The 19,947-nt window shown below is 37.3% G+C and overlaps 1 protein-coding gene across 1 annotated transcript in view; it reads right to left on the bottom strand.

Moving 5' to 3' along the window:
• DPH6 (diphthamine biosynthesis 6) overlaps positions 1 to 19,947 on the bottom strand; it is a 230,517-nt gene that overhangs the window by 467 nt on the left and 210,103 nt on the right. Inside the window, exon 16 of the transcript XR_012056365.1 lies at positions 12,307 to 12,565. The gene's annotated coding sequence lies outside the window, so the exon portion shown is untranslated. The remainder of the gene's footprint in view (positions 1 to 12,306; positions 12,566 to 19,947) is intronic.

The raw sequence follows: 19,947 nt of genomic DNA, 5'->3' as shown, positions 1-19,947 counted from the left end.
GAACTTATTGTAACAAATGTCTTTTCTACAGCAGTAATTCTAACTCCCAAGTATATTATTTATGAAGATAAGAGAAAAAAAAGAACTAAGATTTCTTGCACTTCAGAAATGCATTAAATCAATGCAGTATTAGTGAAAAGAAAAACACTTAGCTTCAATATATTGTTAAATTTACTATTCTTGTTTCTGTAGCTCATCAACTGTATCCTGCAGTATAATTAATTTTGATTTCTCTCACAATGGCAAATGCTGGAGCCAGCCAGCAAGAACAACTAACCATAAACTATAACTATAACAAAGACAACTCCCAGAACACAGAAAAAACACAGGCTATGTTTGTTGTCTCACAATAAAGCTAGAATATCAGGTTGTTATACCTAACCATGCATATACTGTGCAGTCATCATGAATACCTAGGTAGTTATCATAATTCATCATAATTATTGTTTTAGTCTAAACCAAAATAGTGAAATAGTTCTAATTTTCTTTGAATTTTCCACGTGGAATACAGTTGGGCAAGATACTGTGTCTCAGCTCAATGATTTTCAAACAAGAAAAAATAATTTGCAAGCTCCTGAGTGCATGAAAAGTTATTAAAATATTCATAGGAACAGTTAGAAAGTACCATAACCAAACATTTAGCCCAAGCCTTCCACTGTGAGGCCAACCCATGTATTGACAGCCTCCAAAGTAGTCTTAAAAACTTCCAGTGAGGGAGGTTCCTTAACCTCAGCAGGGCTCCTGCTTCAAAGTTTTACCTTCTCATGAAGCTTTTCCTTGCACCCAGCTGAGCTTTTCTCTACTACAAGTTATTATCAGCATTCTCTGTCACAACTTTATGTATTCAAAGTGTGCTGTCTACTCCTCTGTTTCAAAACTAGGAAAATTCTGGGGTTTTCTAAGTATTGCTTTTAGGTTCACCCAAAAAAAACAATTGGTGATTTTAATAATCTCTGGACCAATTTAATTTGGTCACTTCATTCCTAAATTGCAGCATCTAAGAAAGATTAAGTATTCAACTATTCCAGTCCATAAGGATAGTACAAACAACAGAATAAAAAAACCTCTTGATATTACAAACATAAAAGAAAAGGGATGAAGGGAGCAAACTTTAAAGCAAGAGCGTAACAGTTAGCACTTGAATTGTAATATCAAACTACCACAAATTATAGTTAGTAGAAATGTATCTCAAAGTTATTACAAGCTGAATATTCATTCAACACACCACCAGAATAAAAAATGAGTTTCTTCATTGTCTTCAAAACCCCTGTCACTTCACAGAGATAATGTCCTTATATTTAAAACATTCATAAATATCCAAAATATCTATTCAAAAAATAAAAGCCTACTGCATTTACAAGTTACAATGAGATTCAAGAAACATGCACTAAGACTGAAAATACCTGGTGAATCAAGGCTTTTCTTAAGCGTAATGGAAAGAAAACTCGGTAATGAGGCAGAATTGCTCCATCCCTAACAGATATGTTCCTATGTAACTGTGGGCCTTAATAAGGAACATAGGGATGTTTGCCTAAGATGTGATTGTCACTACACTGAGGAGTTTCTTAATCTCACAGTACAGGGTACATAAAGCAGTTGAGAAGGTCAACTCTTCCTTTCCAATTCTGTTTTCCTGTAGAATTTTAACAGCTACTCAGTTTCAGTCTCCTTTTGAAGATGCAAAAAAACACAAGACTTTTAGGACACCTCCTTTTCCTCCCAATTGTCACATCATGTGGAAGCTGGGAGTTTAGAGAGAGTAAGTGTGTGACACCAAATGCTTTCTAGTTGGTGCTACCATGAAGTTAAAGACAGACAGGCTGAGAAAAGGAGAAAAGATTCTCTGCTATGCTGAGTTTCTGTGCAGCTCAAGGCAGCCTCCATTAGCAGGGAAAGAATACCTCCTGAGGAAGAACTGTAAAGAGTGATGAATTTCAGTTAACATACTGTCATACAGATCTAATTTACACATCAGGAAAATGCTCAAACACTACAGTGACATGCAAAGAAAAGAAGTCCGAAGTAAGAGACAGCTGTGGCATATTACACAAGGGATTTTGTATTTAGCTTATAAATTTTTTAAGATTCTATCTGGTGAATGAGGAAAATGCTCTGTAGTACAAGGTGTCAAAAGCAGAGTAGAGCTTCTTGCTGTGATCTTCTTGCCCTGGAAAGACTGAAGGCTCAGATAAGCTAAACTAAGGAGATACAAGGAAAGGAGAAAGGAGCCAAGACAGAGCATTACTGTGTGGCCCAATTATATTTTCAAATCCTATTTACTTAGGACAGGCATCTCCACATCTATTTCAAGGTGCTCTGTGCCTTGGACATCTAAGGAATAAACATGCTGCTGGTCAAGATCAAAGAGCGAAAGACAAACTTGGAATATTGCTTCCTGCTAGCCTTGAAAGTACACAGGCTTGTCCTAATTAGAGCTAGAAAACATACCTCACTATGTGATAAGGATTTAGTTTATGGCAACGGTCCAATTTAATATTACACTGCCTCTACTTTTCATCTTGGCTGCAAGGTCATGCTGAAAAATAGAACCAAGGAGTTACGCAAGCCACTGAAAGTTCAGAGAGGACCCTCCTAAGTAGTATTGTTTAATGATTAACTGTTTCCTTAATATGACAGATGGCAGCAAGCTGCAGCAAAATGAAAACACGATGGAAGAAAATTCTGAATTTTAATCTAGTCTTTACTAATCAGAAAAGTTTGTATTGTAGTGGGGTTTTTTGGTTTTTTTTTTTTTTTTTTTAAAGCTCCAACAAAAAAAAGTAAACCAACCAGGAAGAGGGTACTTAAATATGAAGAAAAGCAAGATCTTCAATTTAGGACAGAATAACCCCCTGGTGCAGAAAAGACTTACAGTCTAAGCTGGAACAGAAGTTAAATATACCAAAAGCTACCATCCACACCAGGATGACTGAACAGATGTAACGCTTGGAGAGGACATAAATCTTCCTTCTTTCTTACTTACTACTGTTTAGAATTCAGCTAGAGTAGTCTATCCAGTTTTGAATACTGCCCTTCAAATTGAGTCAAACATTTGAACTGATCAGAATGAATGAATTCAGAGAAGAGGATCAAGAATGATCCGAGCATAAATGTAAAATATACGAGAAAAGATTAAAGTAACTGGGAACATTTAGGCTAAAAAAAGAGGAGACACAATTTAAAAAATAACACACACACACCCTGCAAGACAAAGCAGAAGAATCACTGTTAAGGAAAACAGAAATAAGCTGCTCCCCAAACCATTTATTGCTGTGAATGAAATTGGCTTCAAATTACTGTAGAAAGAATTCAAGTATATTATTGTCCTTACAGCTGCAAAGTGCTTCTTAATGAGCATACAAATAAGTTCTGTGAGGAGATTGCTCTGCCTACATTGGAGATGTAACCTCCAAAGCAGGTTGTACAAACACTTCTCAAATTCCCACACCCACACAGCTGACCCTATACAAGAGAATATATTCTTGCGTTGGTTTTTGGTGACTCATTACTGTAATTCAAAACAAGACTTTTAGGAATTGAAAATTCAGTATATTTTAAAATTTTCCAGGCAGGATTCTTCTGCACTATTATTAGTATATCTTCAAATCCTTGAAGCACGCTAATGCTTATAACCTCCCAAAACCAATTATTTAAGAAAATAAATTATTATAGATGTGTGAAGAAACCTAAGGTGCCTCTAGTAACACTAATGACTCAACAAGAAAGTGAAGATCTGGCTGCTGATTTATGAAACATAGCATGCCAGAGAGAGAGAGACGGGAACCTGAGCACCAAGACAAACACGTTGCCCGCTGGATTTCCTCACCAGCTCTCCCAAGAGAAGAGTTTAGATTGCTACACTGGGAGAACAAATCACATCAGAAATGGAACCTTCACTCGTCAGTTACACAGAAATCAACATCAGGCATTATGGCGCCTCAAAGCTAACACCCTTCCTTCCCTCCTCTTTTTCTTGCAACTTTCTGATACACTTCCTGAAGCCAACCGAAGTAAAAGATGCATGATGGTGAAGCAGGGCTGGTTTAAGAACAAACACACGTTCTGCTTCGGGGGCCTGAGACCCCTGGGTCTGACACCAACACTCCCCCAACAGGACACACGCAAATCCGGTTAGAAACCTAAGAGCAGGTGTCGGGGCGGCCCTGACGGACAGCAGACCACCCACCCACCCACACACATACACACACACACACGCACATACATACACACATACATACACCTACAAGCACCCACACATGCAGCAGCACCGCCCCCGGGCTCTCTCGGCGCACAGCGGGTCCCTGCCGGGCCCGCGGCCCCGCCGCGCCCCCCCGCGAGCGGAGACCCCCGGCACAGCCCGGCCCCGCGGGGCCCCGGGGCTCGGCCCAGGGAAAGGGCAAGACCGGGGGCGAAAAAGGGAGCGACCTGGAGCAGCAGCTACCGCACCTCCACCTTCCTCATCTCTCCCGGGATTGCTGCCGCCTAAACTCTTCCCCCGGATGGCACCGGGACAGCGGGAAACCCGGCCCGGTGCTTTCCGTTCCCCCGCGCAATCCGGCCCCGCCCGCCGCCAGGCCGCGGCCGGGACGAGGGGCGGGGAAGGCTTCATTTGTGCCCGGGCAGAAAGTGACCCCGGCCGTGCTGATGGGTTTTTAGTTGGTGTGGCACGTTGTTCCGTACGAACAAGGCACGTTTTCTACTGCAGCTACCGGAAAGCACATAACCAGTGCCCGGTGGTTGCAGGGTTGCAAGCCAAGCACGATGGTAGAGTTATACTCTTGTTGTGTGTTAAAAAACGCGCCGCAAAGCCAAACCTACTGGCCTGAAAGGCCAGGAAATGGTACCTGGAAGGGATGGGGAAAGAGACGCTTGCCCTGTAATTGTAAACCACCCTCAATAACACATGCACACAAGGTGCCGGAGAGCAAACAAGTCAGGAGCGGGCGGGCTGAAGGATGCCTGCCCAGCTCTACTCAGATCTCCCTCGCTGCCACAGCCTGGCTGAGGCCACCTCAGAGGAATGGCCAGCAAAGGGCTGAAGGCATACAGAAAAAGACAGAAACCATTTACAGGTGGGTTCTGTATCCAGTTCAGGGGTCTCCAGCACAGGACCTGCTGGAGCAAGCCCAGAAGAGGCCACAAAAATGGGCTGGAGCACCTCTTCTATGAAGACACACTTGAGAGATTTGCGGTTGTTCAGGAAGAGAAAAAGCTCTGGGGAGACCCTCCAGCTGCCATCCTGTGCTTAAAAGAGTCTTAAAAGACTTTCCAAGGCTTACAGTGACAGGACAAGGAGCAAAAATTTTAAACTGAAAGCTAATAGATTTAATCTCTTTCATAAGGAATAAATATTACACAAATAAGAGTGGTGAGGCACAGCAGCAGGTTGCCCAGAAGCTATGGATGCCTCACCCCTGAAGTATTCAAGGCCAGGTTGAATGGGCTTTCAGCAACTAGGTCTAGTGATAGATGTACCTACCTACAGCAAGGAGTTAGACTAGATAATCTAAGTTTGGTCCCTGCCAAACCAAATCACTCTATTCTGTGATTCTGCCTCATAAAAGAACATGCAAATGGCACAGCAGATTGTAAGAGATGCATCATAAATGTCTGTTAATAAAATGCAAGGACATGGATGAGGCTGATTATGTTGTCCCCATTGGGACAGAGAATTTCTAGTCACTAGACTTTTGACTTAGCCACCTGCGTTTACAGCTCAATATGGACTCTATTAGTAAATCTTAAACTTTTTATTGAAAGCACGTAAAGACGGATTGCAGATTTTTTCTATTTTTGTTATTTTCTATTTTTAGGGTATCTGCCATATCCCAGGAACTACAGAGGATCAGCAGATGTCTTCTATGCTTTCCTTTTTCCTTTAAAAAAGGAGACAGTTAACAACCCCCACATTTTTAAACATTGATAATTGATTCGACCGTCTTTGTGAGTGAAATTGTAACAAACACTAGAGACAAAATAAGTCATTCCCTGAGATAAAGCTTATAAGAGGTTTATTTTTTTATACAGATGAATTTTCCTAAGAGCTTTGCTTATTTTCTTTTGTTCATGAAGACTGAAATTAAATAATTATTTGCACGTGCAGCATTAATTTTTTAGAAAGACATGACTGCCAGCTCACTCATCTTTTTTCAGCTGTCCTTTTACTGAGACTCCATCTTGGTACAATGGATCTAACTCTTAGCAGAAGGAACAGAAGAGGGCAGAACAAACAAAATATCAAAGATGTAAATTAGTAAAGTTTTAAAAAAGCTGCAGTAACTTAAATTGCCTTTCTGCTCTGGGTGTTAAGCCCTCTCTCTCAGTCCTACTGGGAATTCAAGTAGAAATCATCTGTGCTGAGGAAACTCCAAACAACTGCTGTATATATAAAAAAAGTAATTGTTTACTCATTAATGTTGTATACATTAATGAAAGAGAAGTTGGCAGCATTTACTAGCCTAAGGATAATTTTGCAGGCCCTGGTGTCTGTGGAGAACTGTTCTTGTGATACCTAGAAATGTCCTTTTCTGATACCTAGAAACAAATGTCTGTAGAACAATCACTACTTCTTAGCTTAGCAATGTTAGAAATCAAATTATTCTCATTGCCAGTGGTATAAATAATGTCTGACCTAGTTAACAACACACAAGTCGAATTGTAACACTACAGAACAAAATTTATTTCCATTTAAGCTGAAATGCTCAAGCAAACAGCTTAGTTAGTGTTGATTGTTGCTTTGGTAGCGCACGGTCACATATCAACCTCCCTGAAAGGGATCCAAGTCTTGTGGTTAAAGCGGGGATTGGGACAGCCTAGAGCTGAGTGCTTGGAAACACTATATGGCCACAGGAAAGTCACTTAGGCTTCTAGATGTCCATCCCCTAGCTATAAAAAGCGCATAATAATTGCCATGTGCATCTCATAAAACTATTCAGAAATATTAGTCATCACTTAATAACTGCAGATCATCTGAATAGTTTTCTTTTTAAAGCATCGATTTAATTTAAAAGTGTATCCAACCTTATCAGCCTGCTCATGGAACCTCTGGTCTGGTGTGATGCAAGTACACAAGCAGCTGAGTTCTGCATGTACCTGATAACAAACTAGTATAGCAGACCCACAGCTGGTGTAGATTGTTGTAGCTCTCTTGATTTTAACAAAACTGTTGCAATGAATACCAGCTGAGAATCTTCTTGTGTAGTTCTAGGAGTTACCAGAAAGTATAATCCAAAAATACTAAATTAAATCCTAGCCCAGTCATAAGAAAACAGGTGAATTAATTCAATATGTTTTTGTAGAAAACACTGCAAACACGGAGTCAATTATATGGTTTTATGATGCCAAAGAAAAAATAGGCAGGGTTTGTAGGAAATCATGTTGCAACATTGCAGCAACAATGCCAGACCTCCTAGGAGTGGAAAGTGGATTTATTTTAAATCTAAACTGATTTCAGCTATTCACTTATGCCTTCTTCTCACATCTCAGTTGTGGATGTCTTTTTGTAACCTGACCACACTTATTTTCACAATCCTGTCCCACTTCAGCAAATCATTGGGATTTACTCCCTGCCCTTTGCCTAATCTTGTGTGCTTCAAAGCTGTAGGTAGGGATGTGCTGGGATCTTGATGACGTGTTAATCGAGGTGCTGTGGACACACACCATTCCTGTAACTATTCTCCAGCTGTTTTTTCTTTCTGATGTTTCCACACCCAGATGTTATTCATTCTCCCTGTACACTAAAATTACCATTTGTAGCAGTTTTCTACATGCTAAGAATATGCAGAATATTCAGGATGTACATGCTTTGGTATATATATTACCCCTGTTTTACTTATCTAGATAAGCTTACATTTAACAGATAATAAAACAGGAGCATATTGAAACCATCTGCATGATTGTTATCTAACTTGGCACTTGAGAGATTATACAGAATTAGCTCTAGTGATAGCTATAGTGTTACATGCAAGATCCTTTAAAAATTTTTTAAACGAAAATGAAGTGTAAAAATAAATGAAGAAAGAATTCCTAAACTTTCCTTAAATAAAAATTGTGCAATAGAATAATTTCGCTGGCTAGTGCTGAATTTCAAGATTCTGAAATGCTGAGATGTTCCTTCATTTGTGAAAGAAAATTATACACAAGGATATAAGTTATGTAATTCTTTTACATTATTATTCTAAATGCATATTGCTCCACTTCAAATAGAAGGCACACTATCTAGAGTAGGTATTAGCATCTCGGTCTCAATTTTAACAAAATGAGTGATTAGTCTTTTTGTGGGTATATGCTGTAGTCTATTGATATGGAAAGCCAGACCTCATTCAAATAAATTTCTTTTCCCATTAATTTTTAGGAAGTATAAGATTATTGCCTTAAAATATTGTGAAGATGCCTCTGCAAGCTGACAGTTGGCAATTCAATTACATGAGTTGCAGGGACAGTCTGTGAGTTAACTGCAACACATTATCATTAATCTGCTCTTGTCTGCTTTTGTAAGGTGTTCCCTACTTTAAACACAAGCTGTATATGCAATGTGTTACAGCGATTCCCCTGGTGTTATTTTTATTGTGTTATAGGCTAAATAGACACATAACACAGTATATAACTTGCTAATGTGTCAATTAATGCCACCTCGGGGCTGCAGTAAATTGCAAAGGCTTTTAAAACTGTGAATATGCATTTAATGTTAGTCTTAGGTTTCTTCCTTTTTCTCTTGCCCTATTTTCTGCTTCTTTTTTTTTTTTTTTTCCCTAAATAGTCCATCTTAAAGCCCTCTGGTGCATAACAATGAATTGCCTTGAGGGAAGATAGTTGTTTAATGAATCTCTGAAATATGTATTCTACGTGTGCAAGTATCATATTTTATTTGATTGAGCACTGTGTGTAAAAAGCTCCATAAATTCTCTCTGTATGCTCAAAACAGAAAACAACTTCTAATGAAATTTTTGAGAAGAGTAAACATTATTCAGCCAGACTTGCAAAAACATAGGGAAAAGAAAGATAAATTTCCAAAGAATATGATGAAATTTTAAAGACAACACATTTAATTCTATGAGATGTAAGAATAATTCTATATCAGTGCCTTTAAGAATCACTTTCATTAACTTTTTGGCTTTGTCTAGCAATATAGTATGCTTTGTTTAGCAATATATTTTAAAATATTTTTCTTATCTGGTATAATGTAATTAAAACTTATACACAAACCAGTGTATATAGATGTTCATTTCTTGAGTGAAAAACCCACAAATTGCTGGCTCACATTCTTAATCTCTTCAATCCCTTAAGAATCCCTGCTTTGAAATTAGTTGCAGGCTCTATCAATTTTATCTGTTTAAATGGACAAACCTAATTACTACAGAAGAGCAATTGATTTTTAAATTACCACTGATTGCACAGTGGGTATCTCAGTGGGAAGACAGGTACATTCAGGCTCTCAAATGGAATCAATGTATTAATTAATCTACAGATTGACATACTCCATAGAAAGTTCCCCTTCTCTTCACCTCCTTCCTGTAGATTCATTTGTTTCAATTTAAAAGAACATTCTGATGATATAGAAGTGAAAAATTGAAATGCAATATAAAATTGCACATGCTGTGTCTAATATGTGAGTTTTGAGTTTCTGACTTTGCACATCCAGTGCCATTTGCTAGCTTAGGTGGCCACTGAGTGATAAAGTATTCCTTACATCACTGAAACATTAAATTGGCAATATAATTCCAAGGTATATGTATGCATGCAGGAGATAAAAATGACCTTTCATTAAATGGAAATTGACTCCTTTCATGGAATTAGTAAAATTAACATAAAAACAGATATGGAGAAAACAAAACGTTCTCAGTACTGTGCCTACTGCTGGCCTTCCCAGTAGAAGGTAGAGCTGGAAATACTGGAATGAGTCCAGCAAAAAGGCACTAAGATGATTAAGTAGCATCTGCTGTGTAAGGAGAAGCTGAAAGAGCTGTGACTGTTTAGTCTCAGAAAAAGAGGACTTAGCAGGGATCTTATCAATGTGTTTAAATATGTTTTGAAGTGGGAGGCAGGGAGAGAAGAAGCTGGAGATGGACTCCTCTCAGTGGTTGCCACTGCATGGGCAGGAGACACAGACTGAAATCCGGGAAATTTCACCTAAACAAGAGGAAAAGAATCCCCAACTTTTTTGCTTTGAAAATGGTAAAACCAGATGGTTGTCCAGAGATGTTGTGAGGTCTCCATCACTGGAGATATTAGGGACAAAATTAAATGTAGTTGGAGCTGATGGAGGTTTGAAAGACAAAAAGATCTAACATTTAAACTTGCTTTTAGGTTTCTGGGACCACAGCTTTAGTTAAGGAGAAATAAATGAGCTAGGAACACAATAGTAAAAATTACTGCTGGACAGATTAATTTCTATGTCACTCCCTGGGAGAAAAGTGTCAATAAGAATATTTGGAACCAGATGTAAACAATAGTGAATGATTACTGAATCAAATAGAGCTGATTCTATTTTAGAACTGATTTACATTTGATTTTTGAAGAAGTATGTGCACTAAAGAATAGCTGGTCATAAAAAGAACCTTTTAAGTGATGACATACACATAATATTTTGATTAGCTGGTGGTTTAATAAAAGTTAGTCTTCAGGTTTACTGATTTCAAAAGAAAGGGTGAATGTCACAAAATTAGAATGAATTAAACCAAATAGTGGTTAGCAAGGAAAGCTCAACTTCAGTGATGTGAAGTACAGTGGTGAAATAAGATTTACTGAAAATCAAACATTATAAATCTTAAAACAATAGATAACAAAAGGTTCATCATCCACATAAATTTAAAAGAACATTGAGTGACATCCCTGTTCACTGAAGTTAAAGGAGCAATTGAGGATAAACCATGCATGGTTCAAAATGCATTGAATATTCAAAATGCAATTAATATTTTGCCTCAGTTTTCAATATGGATCACTAGGTAGGTGAAAAGAGACGGAAACTGAGAGTCTTAAGTAGCAGCAAAAACTTGTAAGGCTTGAAGTGAGACAATTGGGGAAGCTGTATGTTTATTTTTCCAGAAATATAGCAGTAGTAGAACATGAAACACTTGACCACCTGTGGCACCAGGAAATTGGATTTGATGAGCTACGAAATCCTTTCTATTCTTAAACTCCAGTGCCCCTGTATTGGCTTACTCAAAAACTGCTGTCTGTCAATACAATTAGTTTTATCTACACTGCTGAGAATCTTGACAAATCAAGTTGTCAAATTATCAAATTACCTGATAACTCAATAAATATGTTGAAATTGAATAGATGTGCTTAATGTCAACTAAAGTCATATTGCTGAAAGGATACAATTATCTTGGAGAAAAAGATACTTTTGACTTCTAAGGCTAGATATTTACTTGCATAAGATCTGGAGGACATTAATTTCTATATCTGGAGGACTGGATTTTAAGGTAAAAGATAGTTCCAGGACCTGTCTTCACCTAATGTACATTCTTGAGTTTGCCAGAAGAAGAAGACCTTTTCTTGCTAGTTGTACTGGGTGTGCTGCCGAGAGCTAACCCTGAAAGGTTTACACAGTATGGATAGATGATATATTTGTCTTCAAAACTCATTCTGATACTTCATCTGCCCCCCAGTGTGATCACCACTGTGTAGTTATTCTGAAAACCCTGATGCATTCCTTAGTTTCCAACTTCTGCTTTAACCCTAAGTCAGAAAGCAAATAATGTTATGAACAACTTCCTGGGCTTTTTGGTCTAAGTTTGGTAACTTTGCATTAAAACTCTTGTCTCAGTAAGTCAAAAGCTGAAGATGTGTATCTAGGGTCTGTTCACCTGTTTCACTATGTAGAGTCTGTCTTTGATACAGGAAAAGCATGCCCCAATTTTACCATTCTATAATGAATTTTGAGTTCCCATGGTACTTTTTTTAATCCACATTTTCCACACATCTTTTGTATAGTAGCAATGTAAAAACTTCAAAAAGATGAGTCTTCATAACCCATAGAAGGTCCACCAGTGAATATAAAGTAAACAATGCCAGCACCTAAAAGTCACATGGCAGAGATCAGTACAATACATAGAAAGATTAGAAACCAAAACACCAGTCCAAAGAGAAGGTTTCGTTTCTGTTACTGAATGCTGACAACTGAAGTGAAAACAAAATGGTTCCATGTATTCCATTACTTGCCTCTTTTTGTGACCGCAATGACCGCAGAACCTCTTATGTTTTACCCAGGTTTATGAGTTAGAGAAAAAGATGTTCACTCAGTAGTCACAAACATCTTAATTTCAAGATGAATGATTGGTTAACTAAGAATGCTCTAATTACCTGCTGATCAGCAATAGTCAGTGTTGGCCAATTCATAATGGCTTTACTTCTCTTCACAGTTCTGCACCATCCTATGTTTTTGTCTGAATGGACCATAGGATTCCTCTCAGTTCCACTCAATATTTGCTGAGGCATGTCTTCATTCATATCTTCAGAATCTTTATTTTAATGTCCCAGCACAACTTCAGATATTTTTTCAGGCGTCTATCTATATTAATCACCATAAGAAAAAACAGATCTCTAGGCCATCTGCCAGTACCTAGGAGAAAGAAAAAAAACAACAACAAAAAAAGACAGAACGAAACAAGAGAAGTTATAGAAACTAAATAGTTTCACTCCTGGTCTGAAATGATATCATTTTCTGATAGGGATCCATCAGTGCATGACATCATAAATCCAGCAATACATGAAGGATCAGCAGAACATTGTGATGGTATGACCATGCATTCAGCACTGTTTTTAAAACACTGCAAGGCAGGGTAATCACAGAAATGTAAAGGAAATATATTTAGGTGCATGTGTCCACACATGCAGCATGATGAGAGCTGGTGTTGCAAATCATTTAAACGTTAGAAAAAATCTGGCAAATTTTAAAGGTATATGTAACCCTGGAAGAGCGTGAAACTAAAAAACTTAGGATACTGTTTTGTTGCCCTCAAGTAAAAGACACATTTCTAAACTCTCTCACAGAATGAAATGTTCTCTCCAGCCTGGGTATTGTAGCTTCTCATTATATTCACTTCTAGTACTGAGAGGGGAAAGATGTACAAGAAAATCTATACTGCAACACAACTTGCTGGATTGCTTCAGCATCAGTGAGCAGCATTTATAAAAAAAGTGCAACACTGAAATCTGTGTAATGTATTTTATTCTTAAATCTTACAAAATATGTATAACAAACCGCATAAATTGATCCTGATTTATTTTGCTTGCATGCTGTCATCATCTATTTTCCTGTTGAACATCCAGCTTGTGACAATACACTTAACAGATGAGATAAAATAGTTTTTAAATTTGATTATACTCTTTGCACGTGAAGTGTGAAGGTTGTGTTAGCACTTCCATTATGAGCTCCTGTTTTGGCAGGGTTTATGTTGCCACAATAAAAATGTGTTTCTGACTTAGTCTGGCTACCTGAGATTGCTGTTTAAGGAATAATTAGATTATACATAATTAAAAAAATATTTTTATGTGCACTTCCATACATTGGAAAATAGTTAATAAGGAGTTTTAGTATCATGATTAAAGGCTGACTAGTGCTCATTTCTTTACAGCCACATATCTTTTTTTCCCCTCTGCATCTCGTTCTATACTTAGCTGATAGGACTTTTCAGATTAATTTTCTCCAAGACGATTCCAGTTATATACTAGAAAGAAAAAATAAACAAAAAGAAACTTCATATGTTTCTAAATATTCCCAGATATGTAATAATAAATTCCTTTCAAAAATGAAAGTTAGTTTTCATGCTGAGGATTAGGAAACTATAGTGATTACATTAGGAGATAATATTTTTGTATAAATTTAATTACATTTTTTAATGTATTATAAAGTCACCAAAATTTGTGCAAAGCTTACATTAGTGGGACTGGTCGAGAACTGCCTGATGAAACCACCTTTTTATTAGAAAATACTCATATACTAAAATTATTTTCTGACCCATCTATCAGTTTTAACACAACATTTTTGGTGAAGTTATCTCATGTCAAGCATGTGTTTTTTCTGATTGAAACTGGAAAGTGAGACTGCCCCTCTTCCTTAACAAACGAATAGCTGAGAAATTCATAGGGGATGTGGAAAATCCCACTTCACTGCTGTGCTCTACAACTGGCAAAACTGGAATTTAAACCCATGTGTCTGTATGTGATGTGTGCCTGAGGCATGAAGCTGCTGAGTGTTGCTGTTTTGCTAGTTAAAAGAAAACAGCTCAGAGTTAACCTACTTTGCTGTTGAAGCTGAGATATCTTGAGATCTCCCCAGCCCTATGCATGTAGCAGCTGTTGTCAGTGTAAATTAAAGCACTGTATGTAGTCCCATAAAATATTGTGCCATGTTTACACAGGTACAAGTGATTCCACATTACATGAAGTAGCAGAAAGGCTGCCTCTGGAAGGGGTTGGACTTGCTTCCATTGTGCATTGCATACAGTCAGATCTTAAAATCAGAGGGATGATTTAATCATTGAGTGGATATATTAATATTTTTTAAAAACTCTGAAATTTAAATGCCGGTGTATGTGAATGGTTCAAAGTACACATCCACAGTCTTGCAATGTCTGACTATATGCACAACATACACACTGCAATCAAAAATCAGTTTGGCAGGGAATTCCTTGACAATTCTGGCTTGAAACCTCTTCCTTATCTCAAAACAGAAAGCACACAAGCCAAGATTTGTCAGTGGGCCATGACTTGTGCTGTGCCCAAACTGCGGTTGTGTTTATGGCTATGAAGTAGATGATGAATGTGCTTTTTGTCTTAGTGATGAATTTGCTGCCTTATGGTTAATGATGAAGATTCAGGGATAAAGAAGTATTGGAATTTCTGTTTGTAAGTTGAACCCTTATCTGTAGACAATAATCAGAGTGAGGATAGAATTTCAGGATCCTGTGGTTTCTAGGGCAGTTTCTTACAGGGAAACAACAAGATGAGGAAGATCACAGCAGAAGACCTAATTAATCCTTATTATCCTCTCTTTATTTTTTTTCCTTTTCCCTTAATTCTTGAGAAGGATTTCTTTTCAAGGGGGGCCATCCAAAACCATTTTTTTCTGTTTTTGGGGGCCATATTTCCTACTTTCTCAGTAGGATAAGTCAGCCAGTCCACCACCTCATGGAAAAATAAAAATAAAAATTAAAGAAATTTATTTTGAATGTTTAAAATTTTAGTTATGAGAAAGATCAGACTCTATTTTCATTGTATTTTTGAACTTTAGGCATATGATTCAGTAATGAAGAGGTTAAACCTCCCATGTACCTAAAATATGTTCTTAGGAATAGATTTCAGTTAGGGTAAAGTAGCACAAACATATCAAGTATACAACTCTATACAATTCCCTTTCAACATATGGCTAGGAAAGGACATTGATGAAAACAGTGACCTAAGAATTTTGAAAACCTCTGGCATAAATACTTCAGTTAAAAACAGAGCTACAGTGAGAACTATGGGGAACTAAGGAAACCACTTGGGGTTAATATTCCAATAAAGTACATGAAAGATTAGTCTGAAATTAAAGGCACTTTTCATATCTCTAGTATAACTGAAGCAATGAAAACAGTTGGTGAACATGTCACTCACTTTTTAGACATGTCTCAGCTGTCCATGTGCTTACCACATCACCCTGTTAAATTTTTAGGGTTTTTAATATGAATATCAATCCTTCTTTTCATAAATGTAACCCATAAATGCCAGAAATCCCTTAGGAGTTTTCTCAGACTTTATTTAATGCCCCACAAGAAAGGATGTAAAAGAGACCTTTCTTTTGTAAAGTGATCCTATAATTCTGTTCAATATCCATCATTTTCAAGGCCAAGTAATCATATTTAATGGATCCTAAATTACTTTTTGTCAGGCAAGGATTCCCTCGATAATATTAACCAGTACAGAGGGCTGACACTTGGAGGGCTGAAACTAAGAGGTTTTTTTATTGCAAGCAGCTTACAAGTGCTTAGACAGGGGTGATGATCACTAGCCCTGCAGTAGGCAAGGGTCAGTGTTTCCATTTTGACCTGTGCTTTCAATGGGTTTTAACTTGGCTATAAATACTCAAATTGGTTTCTGCCAAAAAAGCAATGCCTAAGGTGACCTGCAAAGGATTTTTATCCATTGCTATGTTTGTCTTCTCTTTTTTCTCTCATTTTTTGGGTGTGTGTGTTATGATTTCTTATGGCATTTGAAGATATTGTGTGAGAGCAGCAAGAGCAGGATGCTCTCTAAAGAAAAGGGAGCCAAGAGCCAAGGGTGCTCAAAGGCAGGTGCAGGGCTGTGATTGCACAAACAAAGGTCCAGTCCCATAAAACCCAAAGCAGATGACTGTAAGTCTGGTGATGGCAATGAGGGTCAGCATGGGGCTGCCAGAAATCTGTGGTGAAGAGAGAAGTGTGTGTCCAAGCTGTGAAAGCAAGTCAGTGAGTCAGATCAAGTCTGGATCACCGGGGTAGATGGCCAGGCATGGCCAAGGACCCTTGGCAGGGATCAAGAAAGAGAACAGGGAATTGAAAGCAGCTTCTGGGCAAGGAGGGTTCAAGCAGCCCCCTTCTCACAGTTTTTTCTCAAGCAACTATTTTCTCAACGATCTAAATCACAATCATGCAGCTGCACTGTGTCTGTGGCACCTTGAGAACAGACAGAGAGAAATCCCTTGGAGCCGGAGCGTGATGCTGCACTTACAATACTGGTAAATGCAAGTCTGCAAGTTTTTTCCTACCTCAGATTTTGTTCCTTTTTTCATATACTTTGCTTTTTTCTGCTGAAACGTTTAAGAGTCCAGACAAGCAGCATAACATCTAGTCTTTAAGCTTGAGTAGAAGTTTTTGTAGAGACGAGCTTGTTGTGCTGTTAAAAAGTGGCTGGGAATGCATCTAGTCTATGAAGTGCCTGAAGTGCTTTCACTAATTCAGAAGTTATAGAATTGATACTTCAAAAATGACACTCTTTTAAAAAATATTCTATAGGAATTTAAGTTCAGAAAATATTTAATAAAAACTAGTTAAATTCATTAGTCAAACATTATCAAAACACTCTCCATCTCAATTTTTTCTGTAGAGAATGGTACTGAAGATTTCAGGATATGAAAGATTTGGGTTATATGGTCTGGACTGAGTTTGGAAATAAGCACTTGACTCTCAGTGCTGTCAAATGGAAAATAATGTATTTTTTACCTCTGTTGTACAATAAGATCCAGCACTAATGAGGAGGGAATCTGCTCTATGTTATTGAAATTTAGGACCACTAATGCACTGAAAACTTGGCATTGCCAATCTAGTTTTTAATAAGATAGATGCTAAGGATCTGAGTGACAATTCTCAGTCTGTTTGCTAAAAATTTCTTTTTTATTACAAATTAGTCATTTTGCTCCCATATGTAATTGCTTACAAGGGTGAGGTCTCCCAAAGGTTTCCCTAGTGGGAAATAGCATTTATTTCCCACATAAAAATGGTTTCATTGTCTACTACAGAGAAAATATGACATTCAGATTTCCTCTGTGCTTCAGTTTGTTTCTGAAAAATGGAGAGATCAAATATTTTCTTGATCAAAAAATGCTTTAAAATAAAATTTGTTATTACTTGTGCAGCACTGAAACACCATGGTACTTGGTGTCACATCATGCCTAGGAACAAACATTCCTGCTATCTGGAGAAAATACAATAGCTTCAGTCAATTCTCCCAAAGTCACATTCTGCAGACATAGCTACAGGTGGTGGTACCATGTCTCAAGTCAAGGAATTTCCAATAGTTCTGCATGCAAAGCTTTTTCTGTATCATCTCCATAACAAACAAAATAGACAGTAAAGATCCTTTCCATCTGCCAAATAGTAGTAACATTTTATTTTAAGTTTCACGTTCCATTTTTCTTTTATAATTTCTTCTAATTTGTACTCTTTTGTACTCAGCTGAGCTTTTACCCTTGTCTCTGATAAGTGCTTTACACAGATCCTACAGAATTTATCTGAACTCTACAGATATTCCTAGGAATCTAACCACTAGATGATCATGGACTTTGAATGGAAAAAGCTTTTTCCATCATCCCAAAGTACTGTATTTAGGTGAAGAAATGCAGGCCTAACAAAGAAAATAAACTTTTACAATGTCGTATGAAGCACAATGAAGATAATTTATCAGACTATTTTTTTTCAAGTATTCAGGTAGAAACAAATACTTCTGTTTACTGGATTACACTAAAGACTGAAAGGAATTAAATCTTTAAAAAGATTTTTATTAGGAGATAGGATTAGGAAACATAGTAGGAACAGTTGTGAAAGCAGTTGAAAGAGGCATTATGAATTGGATGGTCATAGGAGAGTAAAAAAGTGGGAGAAAATGAAGCTGAGTGATATCAACATATCCAACAAGCAACCTAGGTTTCCTTAGAGTCAGACAAAAAAGGCAATGGGAAATCACTGACACAAATGAAGCATCTCAAAAATGATCCATGAAGTAAATATTATTAATATGCATTCATTCTTTGAACATCTACATGAGGTCTTCTGGAATTGATGATTTAGTGAACAGGCTTTGGGTGGGAAGACATTAAAATCTGTTTTATTTCTGATTTACAGTGGACAGGGACTAATACTTGTTCTGAGTGCAAAAGGCAGAAAATACATATCTGACTTTGATACCTTAGGTCAATACCCTAACTAGCAGGAAATGAGGTTCTTTATGACAATTACAGCACCATTATGGTTTTCAAAAGTCTTCTACTCATTCAAAATGTAAAGAGCAATGAATGTAAAACAGCTACAGCAATAGGAATTATTGTTATCTTTTTAGCTGCACCTTCTTTAGCTCTGCTTTTGCCACTTCTGGCATTTTAAAGCACAATCCATTTCATACACATTTTCCAGGAGAAAATCAATATGAAACTCTAATCTGAGCTATAAGTAGTTGCTACACTGAGAAAAGTTTGGTACAGTGTACTGCTCAACGAAATAAATAATTTAGATAACTGAGTCAGTGGCGCTGAAAAGTAAGTCTTCATTAATGGACATCACCGAGAGAGCAAAGAAAGCAAAATGAATCATCAGTCTATTGCCTTTAATAATATGATTAAAGAAAGAAGGTACTGAATTATTAAGAACAGTGGGGATGGAAAAGAAAAAGAGCAAAACCCATAAAGGTACCAGTTTGCAGAATGATGATGAACTGGATACTCTTGCTATTCTGAAGGGGTTTGTTTTTCTTTTAATTTTATAATTCTGAGAGCTGACAATTGCATAGACCTTGATTCTCTACCTAGCAAAATCACAAGCATCTCCTTCCCCTCAATTTCATACAAACCAATGATTTATGTAATTTACATATAAAAGTGGATTAGCAACTGAATCTCCAGAGTCCGCTGAAGTAGTATGACAATCAAGTCTTATTCCTTTAGAGGTTAATAGCAAAACTCAGAGACCCTAATGAGGACAGAAACAACCTCCAGGATTTTGAAGCTGGGAGAGGAGAGTAACTTACATAGTTTTTCTTTTAGCAGAGAAATAAAGATGAATTCACAAAATTTAATTCCACAAGAAAGGAATGTTTTAGAATGATAATAATATGCTTTGAATCCACCTTCCAGATAATTCCACAAAGCCAATTCCCTTAGATTCCCTCAGGCATTGCTTCAAGAAAAAGTTAGCTTTACTGCCCCTTTTTATTTGACTTTTCTGCTGGATATTGTTCTTCATATACAAGCTTATGTGTACCCTTAAATGGGATGTACAGTTCAAAGATTTCTTGTATGCTGGACTGGTTTTTCTCTCACAAATGATCCGAGTCTGCTCTCTGGATATCCTTAAGTAATTATACATTTGGATTTAGTTTCAGATTTGCAACTCTTCAAAAGAATATTGTAAAAAGCTGAGGTAAGTCCTTGTCCATGACATGTGTGCATAAAGATTTGCTCAGATTCACTTGGTTATCTAAGGATGTGCTTTTTAC

Source organism: Taeniopygia guttata, chromosome 5 (assembly GCF_048771995.1).
Source record: "Taeniopygia guttata chromosome 5, bTaeGut7.mat, whole genome shotgun sequence".
Classification (NCBI taxonomy): Eukaryota; Metazoa; Chordata; class Aves; order Passeriformes; family Estrildidae; genus Taeniopygia; species Taeniopygia guttata.
The sequence above is the reverse complement of the archived record's forward strand: the minus strand, read 5'-3'. Positions and strand labels throughout refer to the sequence as shown.